Genomic DNA, 13,884 nt, shown 5'->3' with positions numbered 1-13,884 from the left:
TTGTCTGCACAAGTTCCTGCCGGTGCAAGCAGACAGCAGCAAGAGCAAACCCCACTCCAGCAGCTGGTAGAACTCTTCTCACCGTTGCAATTCCCTGAACGTACTAAGCTATGCCAACAAAAGCACTTTTTCTGCTAGCAGAGCTGACTCCTCAGCAGAGCTGCTGCCAGCGTTGAGACAGCCACTCTATAGCGGCACACACTTTTTTCCTCCCAGTTTCTATACTTCCAACTCTACACAGAGAAACCCTAAATATAAGGCAAGAAACAAAGAAAAGCAGAAAATAGATGTCAGGATGAGGTGATGCTTGTCCTGCTGGCTGTCCGGCATCTCCACACCTAAACTAAGGGAAATGTGAGGAGATAACGTGCGTTCTTATCTGAGCCCCACCAAACTAGATGAAATCAAACACACATAGTTGCAAGATCCTGTTGCCTGAATCAAAGGGTTCCCAATCCAAGCACATGAAAAGAGCTGAGGAATTAGCAGATGCGAGGTAGATATTCGGCCCTGGAACGGGCAGTGCCCAGCACAGGCTCCTCCTGGCTCTGCTCTCTAGCCAGTACTCGATGATGCTGGTGGACCCCATGCAGGACAGCATATTATGCCAGTGATATCAGCGGCTGCTGCAATAGCCCCCCAGTCTTTGCTCAAATTTCATCTCAGGCAAGAAGAGCTTTTGAATCTGAAGCCATGACAAATGGTTCTCATTGGGAAAAACGTGGAATATTTTGGGGAGGGAGCAATTGTTTCCTCCTTTCTTCCTCCCACAGAGAAAATCTGATCTTCCAAGTAGACTTTCACTTATGAATGGAATTACAGGACAACACTCAGCTCCAGTGCCTGCCTACAAGTATTCCTGTGAAAAAGTTCAGGATTTTGTCACAAAGGTATAAATCACCCATCTGTGAACAGGAGACACAAACCTACTGAACACCGAACTGTTTTTCTCAGCAAACCTTTCATTCCCGATGATGCATTACATGACCTTTTTCCAAACTAAGCAGAAACTTATTTGCATGGAAACTTATGTGTAAACACACTTGCCTTGCTTTATTCCCTATTTCTTGCAATTTCCTGTACTCCAGCAGCTACTGCATGCTGGAGCCCTGTGCTCCAGCAGGTCCCCCAGCAGCCTGATGCAAACCCCGGCTGGCAGATGCCTTTGCTGCCACAACCTCCCAGGAGCAGGGTGTCTCCCCTTGCCCCCGGTTCAGGGGACAGGGGTGACCTTGGCGGCAGCCATCCTGCCTCCAGCACAGCCTCATATATCTCCCGGGGACGTAGGACAGCCGAAAAATTCAACTGACCAGAGGCAAACGTCAGCATTTTTTAGAGGCAGTTTAGGAAGGTGGCAATAGGAAGTCTGGGTCTGTAGGAGTTGACTCAAAGGTCCCTGCAACATTCATGCGGCGGGAACTTCGCCGGGTAAACCATTAACCACCATAAAGCAGAGCTGCGAAACGCCCCTCGCCATAAGGGAGGTTCACACACACCCGAACACACACGCGGGCTGCATGTGTACATGCACACACATATGCAGAGATATCCATACATGCACCAACATATACAGGAAGACACACAGATACACCCATATGTTTGGGGTTTTTTGAGGGCAGGGGGAACGCCGGCAGTCCCCTCTGCTCGGGGCGAGGCGAGCGCTGACACCACAGCCCCGCGGCGGCAGAGCGAAGGGATCTGCTCCACATCTCCCGGACGCGAAGACGGCATTCGGATCCGCTCCGCATCCCCTGGCGGCGAAGGGGGCACCCGCCCCGCTCCGCACCCCGCGGGGCTGCAAGAGATGCGCGAAGCTCCCCGCGCCCGCAATCCAGACGGGACATTTCCAACCCTCGCTCCCCAAAAATACCCCCCAAAAAGCGAGGAAGGTCCCCCCTCCCTCCAGCTCCGCTCTCCGACAGTCTCCGCGGCAGGAGGGGGTGCGCGGATCTCCCGCAGCCCTGCCGAAGTTTCCGCGCGGCTCCGCGGGCGGCGCCGGGGCAGCCCCGGCTCCTTACCCGGCTGTGCGAGTGGGGTCCCGCGACGGCCTGGGAGCGGCGGCGGCGGCTGCGCGAGGGCGCGGCGGCTTCCTGGGAGCTACAACTCCGCGGCGGCGCCCGGGCGAGCCGCGCGCCTGCGGAGCGGCGGCGAGCGGGGAGGAAAAGAGGAAATGAGCGGGAGGCGCATTGGAGGGGAGGGAGGGGGAGGAAGGAGCCGTCGCCGAGGGACCGGGGAAAGAGAGGGACGGAGCGCAACTTCCCCGGCGGGGCAGCGGGCGAGGCGGGGGGGCGGAGCGCTCCGCGCCGCCGCTCCGCGGCCGCCCCGCGGCGTTCGCAGCGCCGAGCCCCGCGCAGGGGCCGCCGCCGCCGCCGCTCCCGCCGCGCCCGGACACTTGGTATCGCCCTGCCCGGCCCCCCCCGGGCCGCCGCCGCCGCCGCCGCCGCGGGCAGGAAGTGCAGGGCTGGCGGGGGCAGCGCGGAGAGGCGGCTCCGCGGGGCTGCGCGCCCGCGGGGGGCTGCGCCCGCCCCGCCCGACACGGTGGGCATGGGCAAAGGGGCAGAAAAGTTCTGGTTTTTGATCTTGCGGTGGTTTTTTTCCTTTTTGTATTTTTACCCCAAAACAAAGAAGGAAACGCGGGGGCAGAACACCCTTCCGCGGTACCAGTTCGCCCCGGGCTCTGCGCGCAGCCCCAGCGCGGCTGGAGGTGCCCAGTGCCGGGTGCGCGGGGTGGAAGGGGGGACGGCGGCAGCGGAGATCGCTTGGAGCGGCCGCTGGAAGCGAGCGCAGCCGCCTCCCGGCACCTCCACCCCGCCCTTCCTTCTCAGCGGGGCGGTGGGACAAGACCCCTGCCACCCACAGTGCCCCCATCCTCCGCCGAAAGTCGCGGTACAGGTGCCGTCGGCTGAGTTTGTGGACGGGTGCCGTCCCACTGGCTGGAGACAGGTTCTCACCGTTCGCTCACCGTTCTGTGCAAGACGTGAACTTGCAGAGCCTCTCCGCATACCCCACCACAAAATGGAGGGTATTTAGGGATTGATGTTATTCTGCTTCCTGAGGGAGGTAATTGTAAGCATTGCTCAGAAATATGGCCTGCAGCACAAAGAAGTGAATCTTCCTCTTAGGGTATTCCTCCCCATCCCCCAGCTCCTGCCCAGAACATTTTCAAGTCAAAAATATATGGAGAATTCAATGTAGTTGCCACTGTGCCTTATCGGTAGCTTTCACTCTGCCTCCCCTTATAGGAGACTCCTGTGAGCACATTCAGTGCTGTCGTGAGATAAGAACTGAATAGAGCTGAAATCAAGGACACACCAGGAAAAAGATACTAAAAGATTTTAGCGACAAAACCTGGGAAGCAAGGGAGTGTGGTGGTAGGGGTGAACAAACAGAAAAACTCCACCACCACCAAAGCAGCAGTTTTTCAAAGCTTATCTCTGCACTAAGTCGAACAGATTTTCATGTGACAGGGAAAAAAAACCCACACAAAACCCCCCAAACAAACATAAAACAAACAAACCCAGAACAACAAACAAAAAACTAAACCAAAACTACATTAAAAAAAAAAAGAAAAAAACCAAACCACCCAAACCTTGAATACATGTACTCCAAGGCTTGAATACATTGAAACTGGATACATCGATGCAAAGAGAAGAAAATATTACAGAGATTAAAATGTTTCTCAACAATAGCCACTTTCTCCAAGACCTTTCAAAAATAGGTGAACAGTTTTACCACCTTAAAAAGACAAAAATAGAAACATTAGCCCAAGGCAAAGAACAAGCTTGGAAAATAAAGAACCTGAACAGTTAAAACTAGAAGCAACTTGACCAGAAACATATAATGGGAAACTCTGTGCAACCACCATTGCTGCCGACTTCACCTGCTTGAAGTTGAGTTTTCCTCGCACAACATGATTACATGTGAGTAATCCCCTTGATTTCCGGGCAAACCCTTCCCTGTGCAAGCATTTTGCAAACGTAAGCATGGCTGGATGCAAGGATGGGGCTGTGGCTCCTGCCACACCTCTCCTGTTGCTCTGCCAGGGAGGGTAGTGGCATACACCACTCTGCCCAGGAATATGTGGCAACAGAGCAAGTACCTATTTGAGGCCTCCTCCAAGATTTACAACCCTCAGGGCTGATGTCTGATGAGAGAAAACAGTTTATGGCACTCAACCCCACTTTCATTTTTGACACGGTTGTCACTCCATAGCCCTAACAGCAGCAGGTTTTCCTCTGCATGGCGCTGCCCCACGTCCTGTGATGGGCAGGCTGTGAGATGAGACCTGCAGCCATTTCTGAGGCTGCAATGGCTCCTCTCCAGGATGCCCTGGTTTGATGGGGATTGGCGGCTGCAAGTGCCCTGCTTGGTTTGGGATGATCCTCTGGCAGGTTTCTTTTTGCTGCTCTGCACCCTGCTCAGCATAGCACTCAAACATGTCCGTCAGGAGCTGCCTATTTTGGGAGAGTCAGTGACATTTTATGTCAGTGGGTACTTCCCTGAGAAGTGCCCATGGCTACTGCGTTCTTTGATCTCTCTAGTATTCTGTGTATTGTCCCATAAGAAATTGAATAAATACTGAAAATAATTCTGGATTCAACAATTATTGGGAACACACAACAAGAACCAAATGAAGTGTTGCTATCATTTATACCCAACTTCTTTTGTCAAGAATTGCACCCTTCCAGCTGCAACTACATACAGGATGGTGCAATCCAGGTAGCCAACCAGAGAAATGCCACCAAGATTTCAGATGATTTAGAGTCCTAATGCTTGATTATGAACAATTCTTGAGTTACAGAAATCCCTTAGGAAATGAGGAAGAACAGCTTTAGAAAGTTGTCAACTGCTCACAAAAAATCTGAGATGAAAAGAAGCTGCAGATTCATTCCTGCAATGAGTTTGTGAGGACTGCTGCTCCCCTCCCAGAAGGGCAACAGAGCTGGCAAACAATCTGGAAAATATGTCTTATGAGGAGCAGTTGAAGGAGGTGATGTTGTTTAGCCTGGAGAAAAGGAGGCTTGCAGGGGACCTTTTTGCTTTCTACAACTACCTGAAAGGAGGTTGTAGCTAGGTGGGGCTCAGTCTCTTCACACAGGTAACAAGTGGGCAAGAAGAAATGGCTTCAAGTTGTGCTAGGGAAGGTTTAGATTGGATATTAGGAAAAATTTCTTCACGAAAAGCTTTGTCAAGCATTGGAACAGGCTGCCATGGGAAGTGGTGGAGTCACTGTCCCTGGAGGTATTAAAAGACATGTAAATGTGGCACTTAGGGACATGAATTAGTGGTGGACTTGGCACTGTTAGATTAATTGTTTGATTCAATGATCTTAGAGGTCTTTTCCAACCTAAATGATTCTATGATTCTATGAAGGCATTTGCAAAACTGGTCCCTCTGGGTGTGTCTGGCTTTTTTGAAGTTCTTCTTTTGATGACGTGTTTGTTAAGTCCATCTGTAATAATCCCATGCTGACCTAGTGTGGACTTTCACAAACTTAAATCCATAGCTGCTCTGGCATCTCACCTTTTGTTTGATTTTTCTTTGTGCCTTTCATTCTGTTTCCACAGTCAGGAGTGAGAAACAAAGATGGATTAAATTAGATTCATCTGCATCATTCCAACTATGCTGAATTTGAAGATAATGTGTGAAATTCCTTTGGCTGTCTGAGGTTTAATCATCAAAGGATTAGACAGAAACTAAAGTGTTTGAGGTATGTGGCATGCTGCTAGTTTTAAAATTTCTTCCATAATAATGTAAGCTTCATAAGGCTATTGCTAATCTTGAATTATTATCTGCCTTCCTGTGGTTTGCCATGATTAACTTGAGGAAGAGATTAAAGCAATATTTACCTTTTTTGAGAAGCTTATCAACTTGACCTGGGCAGCCCAGCACCAAAAAGCAAAGGAAGATACTGCTGGCAAGGATTAAGGATTCAGCCCAATTTTTCCCTGTTGGTCTTCTGATGTCTGTCATGATTGCTGAGATGGAAATGCTGGTGGTGTCCTTGACAGCAGCCAATTGCTCCAGATGTGTTCAGACTGGGAGTCTGGCAGAAAGACTGTGTGGGTCAGACAGGTTCCTATCTGCCTCTCCCAGAAGAACCAGGACTTGCCTCCACTGCAAACAGTGACAGCAAAAGCATGTCTTCTGTCTTTGAGCTGGGGACATGGTCATCCTGGTCACACTGTCATCCTGGAGGTGGAAGGCACACACTTCCCCAGGGGAAGCTGCTGGTCAGCAGTTTAGCCTGGAAAAGAGCTCTGGCCTGGCCTGGCTGGGCCATTTGCAGAACAACCTTGAAGGAGGGGTTGGAGGAACAGCCCTGTTCCACCATTGAGCTTCCTCACAATGTACATTTGACAGAAGAAAGCAATTTTTTGAAAGACAATGTAATTATACTTTTTAAATCCTCTTTTAATCTTGCTTTTGGAAATCCTTCAAGTGTCAGGAATCACTTTAGAGAAATTCGAATGAGAACAGTAATGGAGAAATGAGCCAGTGTTATTTACCTGTGATAAAACTGGTTGACAGGTGCTTGGGGAAATAAGAGGGAAAATTGTTTCTATTTTCTTTGATAAATTTTGTATTCCAGTAATAAACCTCTAGATGCTCATCTATAAAGCCTCCTATTTTTTGCTACCACTTGCTGGGCCTTGAATCTTTGCCTGCATCAGTTTAACCCCTCTTTGTGCTCCTTTGCATTTCCAGGTTGCACTTAACAGGCAAACATAACTTGGGAAATGCCAGCTACACACATGGCTCTTGCCTGCAGTGTGGACAAGCAGCATGGCCTGAACAGACAGACCTAGTATGGAATGTAGTACCAAAACAAATGTGCCAAGTAGTTTTGCCAGTCATCCGGATCACAGAGACTGGAAGTGGAAAAGAGCAGATAGGTTTTTACAATGCATTTTCCTGCCAAAGCAGGATTGTTCCCTGCAGTCTTTTCTAGTGTAATTCCCTGGCCTGTTTTAAATGACCTTGTAGGATGGGGAGAAATGGGAGGGGGAAAATCTGCTAGTTACCTCCGAAGTATCTTTGTCTAGTTTGAATAATATAATGTGGAGCAAGGGCAAATGAGTGCTCAGAGAATTTAGCTACAACACAATAATACTGTAACTTTTTGCATGCTTTTTCATCTCCAACCTACATGCTATGCCTGCTACTGTGCCAGTAACATCAGATAGATTAAAAAAAAAGTAACAAAAATTGTGTCAATAATCCATCTTTGCATGATTGCTCTTCTTTCTCTTAGCGGGAGATTGTCTTGGGTGCTTTCTTCCCCTGAGAGGAAAAATAAATGGTAAGAGCTGTGATGATTGGCAGCAAGCCTGAGAACAGCAGATGTGAGCCTGCACAGCTGGACAAATAAAAAATGCACTTTCTACCTACATTTTTATTAAGGTTGCCCCAGGGACGCCCCAGTGCCTAGGGGACCTTAGCATATGAACAGTCAAAGCCATCAGGCATATTTACATATATGAGAACACTTGGTGTTCTTTTCAAAGTCAAAGAGAGCAACAATTAGAGTAACATAAAGGAAAATTGGCTGCGTGGTTTTTCTCTCCTGTAATAGAAAGACTGAGGGTGGAAATATTTAAAAAAATTAGGTTTGACAGAGGTGAAGAATTTATGAATTAAACTGGCACATTTTCATTTCATTTGCTGTTGAGTACCAGTTTATTACATGGAAATTTAAAAAGGACCTCCCAGGCTGCAGTTGCTGTATCAGATGCTAAAGTTAGATTGTTTAGATAAGATTTTTATATGGAAGTTTCTTACACAAAAAGGGAAAAATCTTGCCAAATAGGGAAAATTTAAAAGCCTCATTTCTCTCTATGGTGCTTTACTGCAGTTTTTCGCTCTGAGATTTGCCACAGTGTTTGCTGAGATTTATTATCAAACAAAGTTTGGTGCCAGGGCATTTTAGCTGTATCTAGTAACAAAAAAAAATGGAATTTCCTACACTCCATAGCCTGCACACGCTTATTTCCAGTTGCATTTACCAACAATCCTGTTCTCCCGCAGGGTCTCCACACAAGGATACCCACCTACAGGGTAGAGCAGCAGGGCCTTGAGTGTCTGCCAGTGATCCTGTGGCATTCCCACCTGGGCTTGGCATTCCCACTCAGGCTATTTCCTCATGCTGGCAGCCTCAGCAATTTCAAAACAGAAAATGACATGTTTAATTTGTCTGAGCAGAAAATAACGGGGAGCTCTTGAAATGGATGAGGTCCCACAGAGTAAAGTAGCCATTGAAAAACTGTCATATCTATGAGATCTAACAGAGTGAACTCTGGTTTTGTGGTCCAACATGGCAAATTTATGCTGAGAGAGCTGGAATAGAGTAAGAAAACTCAAGTGTTTCTATGGAGCAGAAAATATCAATGCTGTTACTTGTTGCTATTCTGAACCACAACAGGAGAATGGAAAAGTCAGAAATTAAGTATGAAAACATACTGGTGTGTCTAAATGAAAATCAATGTTTGAGCTTGGTATTACAAAAGCTTTAAAAGGCAAAACAAAACAAAGTATTTTTGTTCAATCAGGGTAATGAAAAATAATACACTAAACCTGGTATTTCCCCACAGCAACTTTCAGTTTTGCATGAGGCATCAGCTGAGGCATCAGCTAAGGCATCAGCTGAGACTGCTTTTTTTCATATGGCTAAACAAAAGAGGAAAAAAAAGAAACTTGACAATGCTTTCTGGGATGTTGGAGCCAACAAGATGCTAATGTAGTGCTCTTCTAGCCTGCATGCTCTGGGATGCCTTCCAGAGCCCTGCAAAAGCCAGAGGATTCCACACACAAGCATCAGGATGCCACTACCCCAGCACACTGGGGTTAATGGTCCTTGCATCATATTTGCACTTCTCATCCAGGGCTCAAACCTTCCTGCTGGGACATCCATGTCTTCATGCTGCTCCCATCTGCATAAATCCACCCTGAAATACTTAATACTGAAATTCATTTCCATACTTAAAGTGAACTTATAGAAAGATGGGGACAGACTTTTTAGCAGAGCCTGTTGTGATAGGACATGGGGTAATGATTTTAAACTAAAAGAGGGCATATCCAGACTAGATATAAGGAAGAAATGTTTTATAGTGAGGGTGGTGAGACACTGGAACAGGTTTCTCAGGGAGGTGGTGGATGCCCCATCCCTGGAAACTTTCAAGATCAGGTTGAATGGGGCTCTGAGCAACCTGATCTAGTTGAAGATGTCCCTGCTCATTGCAGGGGGTTTGACTACGTGACTTTCAAAGGTCCCTTCAAATCCAAACCATTCTGTGCTTCTGTGAAAACAGACGGCCTCATAAAGCAGCATTTCTCGTGGGATCAAGGTCTCCCTCTTAGTACCTGAAGGCACAGCCATGTGGATCATTCAGTGCAATTTGGAGAAAGTCAGTTTAATTTTGGCACTGGTGGTGGAGCACTCTTATATTGCTCCTGTTAGTAATTAAGAGAAAGCAAATCTTGGGGGAGGACACTGAAAGTATTAATTAACAACACTTTCAATGAGAAAAAAATTAGTAATTTTGAAAATGTTGGTTTATGCCTGAAGAAAATACTTAAATAGGGTAATCACGTTGTTGAGCATTTGACAGATGCACACTAATAAGTAAATGGGGATATTGATTACACATTTAAATAATCACCAGATCATCCATGCTGTTGCAGGAATGTCCCAGTTCTCCTGCCTCAAGCTTTGATTTCAAGTAGTGAAAACCACACTTAATTCCAAGCATTCAGACAACTACATTTCACTCACTGGCCTGGAAAATCCATGTGTATTCCCCATCAGCTGAAATGGCATGACTTATTCCGTGGGCAGGCTACTTTCTAGCTTTGCTAAGCATCCTGTGCTATCTTTGCTACAGCACTATCAAAACATGCATTATTTTTATAAAATCAATGGAGAGAGGGGCAGCAACTCTGCAACTAAAAAGTCTCACAGTTTTCACAACACAAACCATGAGGCATTTTGCTTCAAGCAGAGGATTTTTCCCTCCAAACAGACAGTAGTCCAATAAAAGAGCCCACTAGCAGGATCCTGGACAACATGTGACACTGTGTTCTCATCAGCATCCCGCGGGTGTTCTGGTGAGGTACCTGGTGCTGGAAGGACCCACCAGTGTGGCTGCACCCAGCTGTTCTGCCTGACAGCATCCAAAGGCACAGCTTAGTGAAGCCACAGAAGCTCCTCTGAGCTCAGATTGCCATGTAAATACCACCAGATTCTTGGTATTATCATGATACCAAGTATCCTGTTCTATACAAAATGATATCCAGGCGAGTAAGAGAAACCGAGTTATTTACTTCAAGCTGAGGGTATCTGAACAACATTTACTGTACCTGACAGAGACTTTAGAGGCATCCCTTCACACTGACAGAGACTGAGAAATAATAAAGGGCACACGATGATTCCCTAAACCAGATGAATTCCTAAAAAACCACTAGATTGGGTCACCTTTTATGTAAGAGTTTTCAGCACTTAATAATTAATGTACAGGTTGGCTTCAACCATGCGAAGAGCATGTTTCTGCCCTTGTACACATGAACTCCCCAGAGTGACACAACTGCTGCTTTGCTTTGGGTTTCTGTCAGGAGCAACCACCCTTTATTGGCATATAGAATTTAATTTTTGGTAACAAAAAGGTAGGTAAACAAGTTACAGTAGTAGGGGTGGAAAGCAAAAGTAGGGACTCGGGAGCATTTCGGATCTTCCAATGTCTTTATCTCCTGGCTCCTCCTCATTATGTTTTTCTTTCATATCAGCAATGCATTTTTCCACTGGAAAAAAGGCTGTTTCTTTTGAGTCATCTCTGCAGGGAATCTTCTGTAGTGGGGCTCTATCTGCCAGGCAGCAGTGGCCACTGGCAGCCACGCCTTCTCCAAGGCAGGTCCTATCTCCTGGTGGTGGCATTGAAATAAAAACACAGACATCCTATTAATAGCCAAACTGTAGACAATTCCAGATGTGGAATTTGGTTTCTAAAATTACAGACTCACCCAAGCCAGACCTGAACCAGTAAAATTCAGCTGTGTTTCCTCTGACTCATAACTGGTTTTTCAGAGAGGTTTTTAGCAAAAATTTTTCAGCAATTCCTCTGTTGTTGCCTGACTCATACTGAAACACCAAAATCATTAATTAAGTGGAATCATAGCAAAGGGGGTGTGAATACATGTTATTTATCAGTTCAAAATGCTTTAAAAACCATATTTTGCTATGAAGCATGCTTTGTCCAATAATTAAATACAGTATTATTTACAAAAGCAAACCAAAAATCTGTCATATAGGGCATAGAGGAAGTTAAGCTCAGAAGAAACAGCACATTTTAAATATAAGGTTAATTTATTGTTCAATAAACTTTCATTTATCCTTCTGAGACATGTAATATTTGTGTTCAGCATCCCACCCACTTTCAGTCTGAAGACCCTGTCCATGCCAGCAGGAAGGAGGATGCTCATTGTGAAGTATGAGTTGTTCAGATGTCCCAGGATGAGCAGTGGTACAAAGCACATGGCTGTGAGCTTTGATTCCAGATCATGGGAGCAGAAATGTATGCAGGGGTGGGGGCAGAGATGCCCCCACAGTCCCCCAACAGTGCAACATGATGGGAGAGAGGCTGGCTAGCAGGTCACTGAAGCCTCTGCTCTTGAGGAAAGATTCCAAACCTGTGGAATCAGGTTTGTAGTTTCTATTGTGGGTGATCCGCTGCAGGAGGGTCATGAAGGCATCAGTCCACCACTCTTCGTGGGTTTCCAGCTAGGAAGCAATAGCCTTTTGCCTGATGAAATACCATGCTTGGGAAGGACCTGGGCCCCAGCTGTAACGGGAGCCCAGCTAACCCACCCTGGGCTTTGCAGCGTCATAAAGCTCAGAGGCCTGTGAAAGTGGACCTCAAAGGTGGGTTTTGTGAAAAAAAAATCTGCAACAATGATTTCTTTGCTTTTTAAATTAAATCTCAAACTATTGCTGCAGAAGGGACTGAAAAAAAACCCTGAAGTCTGGGAGCTCATATTTACCTTCTCACCAGCCCTGCAGATACTTAATTTGAATGTTGCTTCGTCTCCTGTCTCCTTCATGTATCATCACTAATTAAAGTACACACTCTGCACTTACCCAAAGGAGGATGTGGGAGGCAGAAGAGGCTCAATCTCATCTTCTGCTGCTGTATTGACTCTGCAGAGCCAAACACGGGGGAACGGGGGTCCTGCTCAGAGCCTGGTGGCTGCAGCACAGACCTTTTCCTCCTCTGTGGTGAAGGAAAATCCCCAGTATGTGAATGGCAGCCTCCATGGGAAAGGGTTCAGAGAAAGAAGGGGCTGTGACTCCCTGAGCAGATGGGCTGAGAATAGTGAGGGCAGGAGTGACACCCCAATGTGAGTGCTTCTCCCTACACACCTGCTCTGGAGACTGCTCAGGCTCCAGCTGAGGAAGCCAGAGGAGCTGTGCCAGCAGCAGCCTCACAGGTCTGTGTTTTGGTGCCTCCATGCCTTCCACATATGCCTCCAACTCAAGTGAAATTCAAACAAAGCCTTACAGCTTTATTTGAACACATCTTCCCCAGCCTGCATCCCAGAGAGACACCCCTCTCACATGTCCCACAGCGCCCGGCCATTCCCAAATGCACATCCACTTGCTCTCAGCAACAAAATGAGATTGCTGACTTCTCCCCAGCTTCTGATTCCAGGCTAGAAGTCCGTCCTTTTCAGTCTCCCCACTGCACACTTGCTACACTTCACCCCTACTCCAGCCAAAACGTGGAGGTGTTTTTGGCAGTGCTCAGCTCTGCAGCCACACTGGTCCCTGTGCTCCCAGCAGCCCCAGCTGCTCCACAATGTTGCAGGTGGCATCAACCTGTAAAGGGAGACTTTAAAGCCTATGAATGCCAGGGAGGGAATAGAGACACTATTAGTCTCAGAAATTGTCTGTCTCAAAAGATTCAAGATGGTGTCAGAGGAGGACACGCTGAACTCAGCGTGTTTAACATTTAGACTAAGTCTTTCCCTTGTCCCCCACTAGAACTAGAGTTCTAGTGCACGCTCTGCCCTATATGAGCGAAATGCATCCGTGTCCATAAAAGCTGTGGAAAAGCACTGCCGAGAACTTCCACAGCTCTGAATAATTAATTCACAGAACTATAAAAAGCTACAAGGGAATGAAATTTAGAAAAATCTAGTTTTAGGATAATTATAGGTCAAATCAGGAGAACACTTGGACCCAAGACAGATGCATTAGTAGGACAATTGAGCATAGTGGATCAAATTCAGACTCGACAGAACTGCATAGTCTTCTAAAGAGCTCCTCTCAAGGTGGATTCAGCCCAGGGAGAGAAAGCAGCCCGTGCAGATAATTTGATGAAGTGAGTAGAAATCTAAAATAGCACTTCTTAGTAGAGAAAACAAAAAGGAAAGAAGTAAAATTGTTTCAGGTTAGCATTCATGCCTGTTACGACTCGCCCCAGAAAAAGGGAGGGGGGTAACCCAGGTTTTTATCAATAATTCCCTTGGGGTGGATTAGAGCGAAACGGCACTGAGTAATCGGTGTCTGAAAACATATATGGATAAGGTTTATTTTAACAATTCTGTATCAACAGGTATGCTAGCATTCTGGGTGCTGTCATATAACAACGTGACATAGAGATAACCTTTGGGGGGGGGGGGAAGAAAATGCATAGGGGAGAGAAAGGCAGGATAAGAGTAAGGGAGAGTAAGGGAAAGAAAAGCTGAGAGTGGACAGATGTGTATAGTCACCGCCCACGGGGTCCAGCAATGAAACTTAGTAGTTGCAGCTTCCATGTCTGTCAGTTGAAGTGGTGGCCTTGATCTGCTGGGAAAACCCCCACACTCCAAGAAGTTATGAGTTATTATATCCAT

General features: G+C 46.8%; 1 protein-coding gene across 2 annotated transcripts in view; it reads right to left on the bottom strand.

Moving 5' to 3' along the window:
* Positions 1-13,884, bottom strand: part of HPCAL1 (hippocalcin like 1) — an 81,239-nt gene that overhangs the window by 62,982 nt on the left and 4,373 nt on the right. Inside the window, exon 1 of one of the 2 annotated variants that reach the window (XM_032683707.1) lies at positions 2,019-2,204. The exons of the other annotated variant lie outside the window; for it this stretch is intronic. The gene's annotated coding sequence lies outside the window, so the exon portion shown is untranslated. Of the gene's footprint in view, positions 1-2,018; positions 2,205-13,884 lie in introns of those variants that run through there. 2 annotated transcript variants of the gene reach the window in all.

This window comes from Chiroxiphia lanceolata, chromosome 3 (genome assembly GCF_009829145.1).
Source record: "Chiroxiphia lanceolata isolate bChiLan1 chromosome 3, bChiLan1.pri, whole genome shotgun sequence".
Classification (NCBI taxonomy): domain Eukaryota; kingdom Metazoa; phylum Chordata; class Aves; order Passeriformes; family Pipridae; genus Chiroxiphia; species Chiroxiphia lanceolata.
This window is presented reverse-complemented; position numbering and strand designations above follow the sequence as displayed.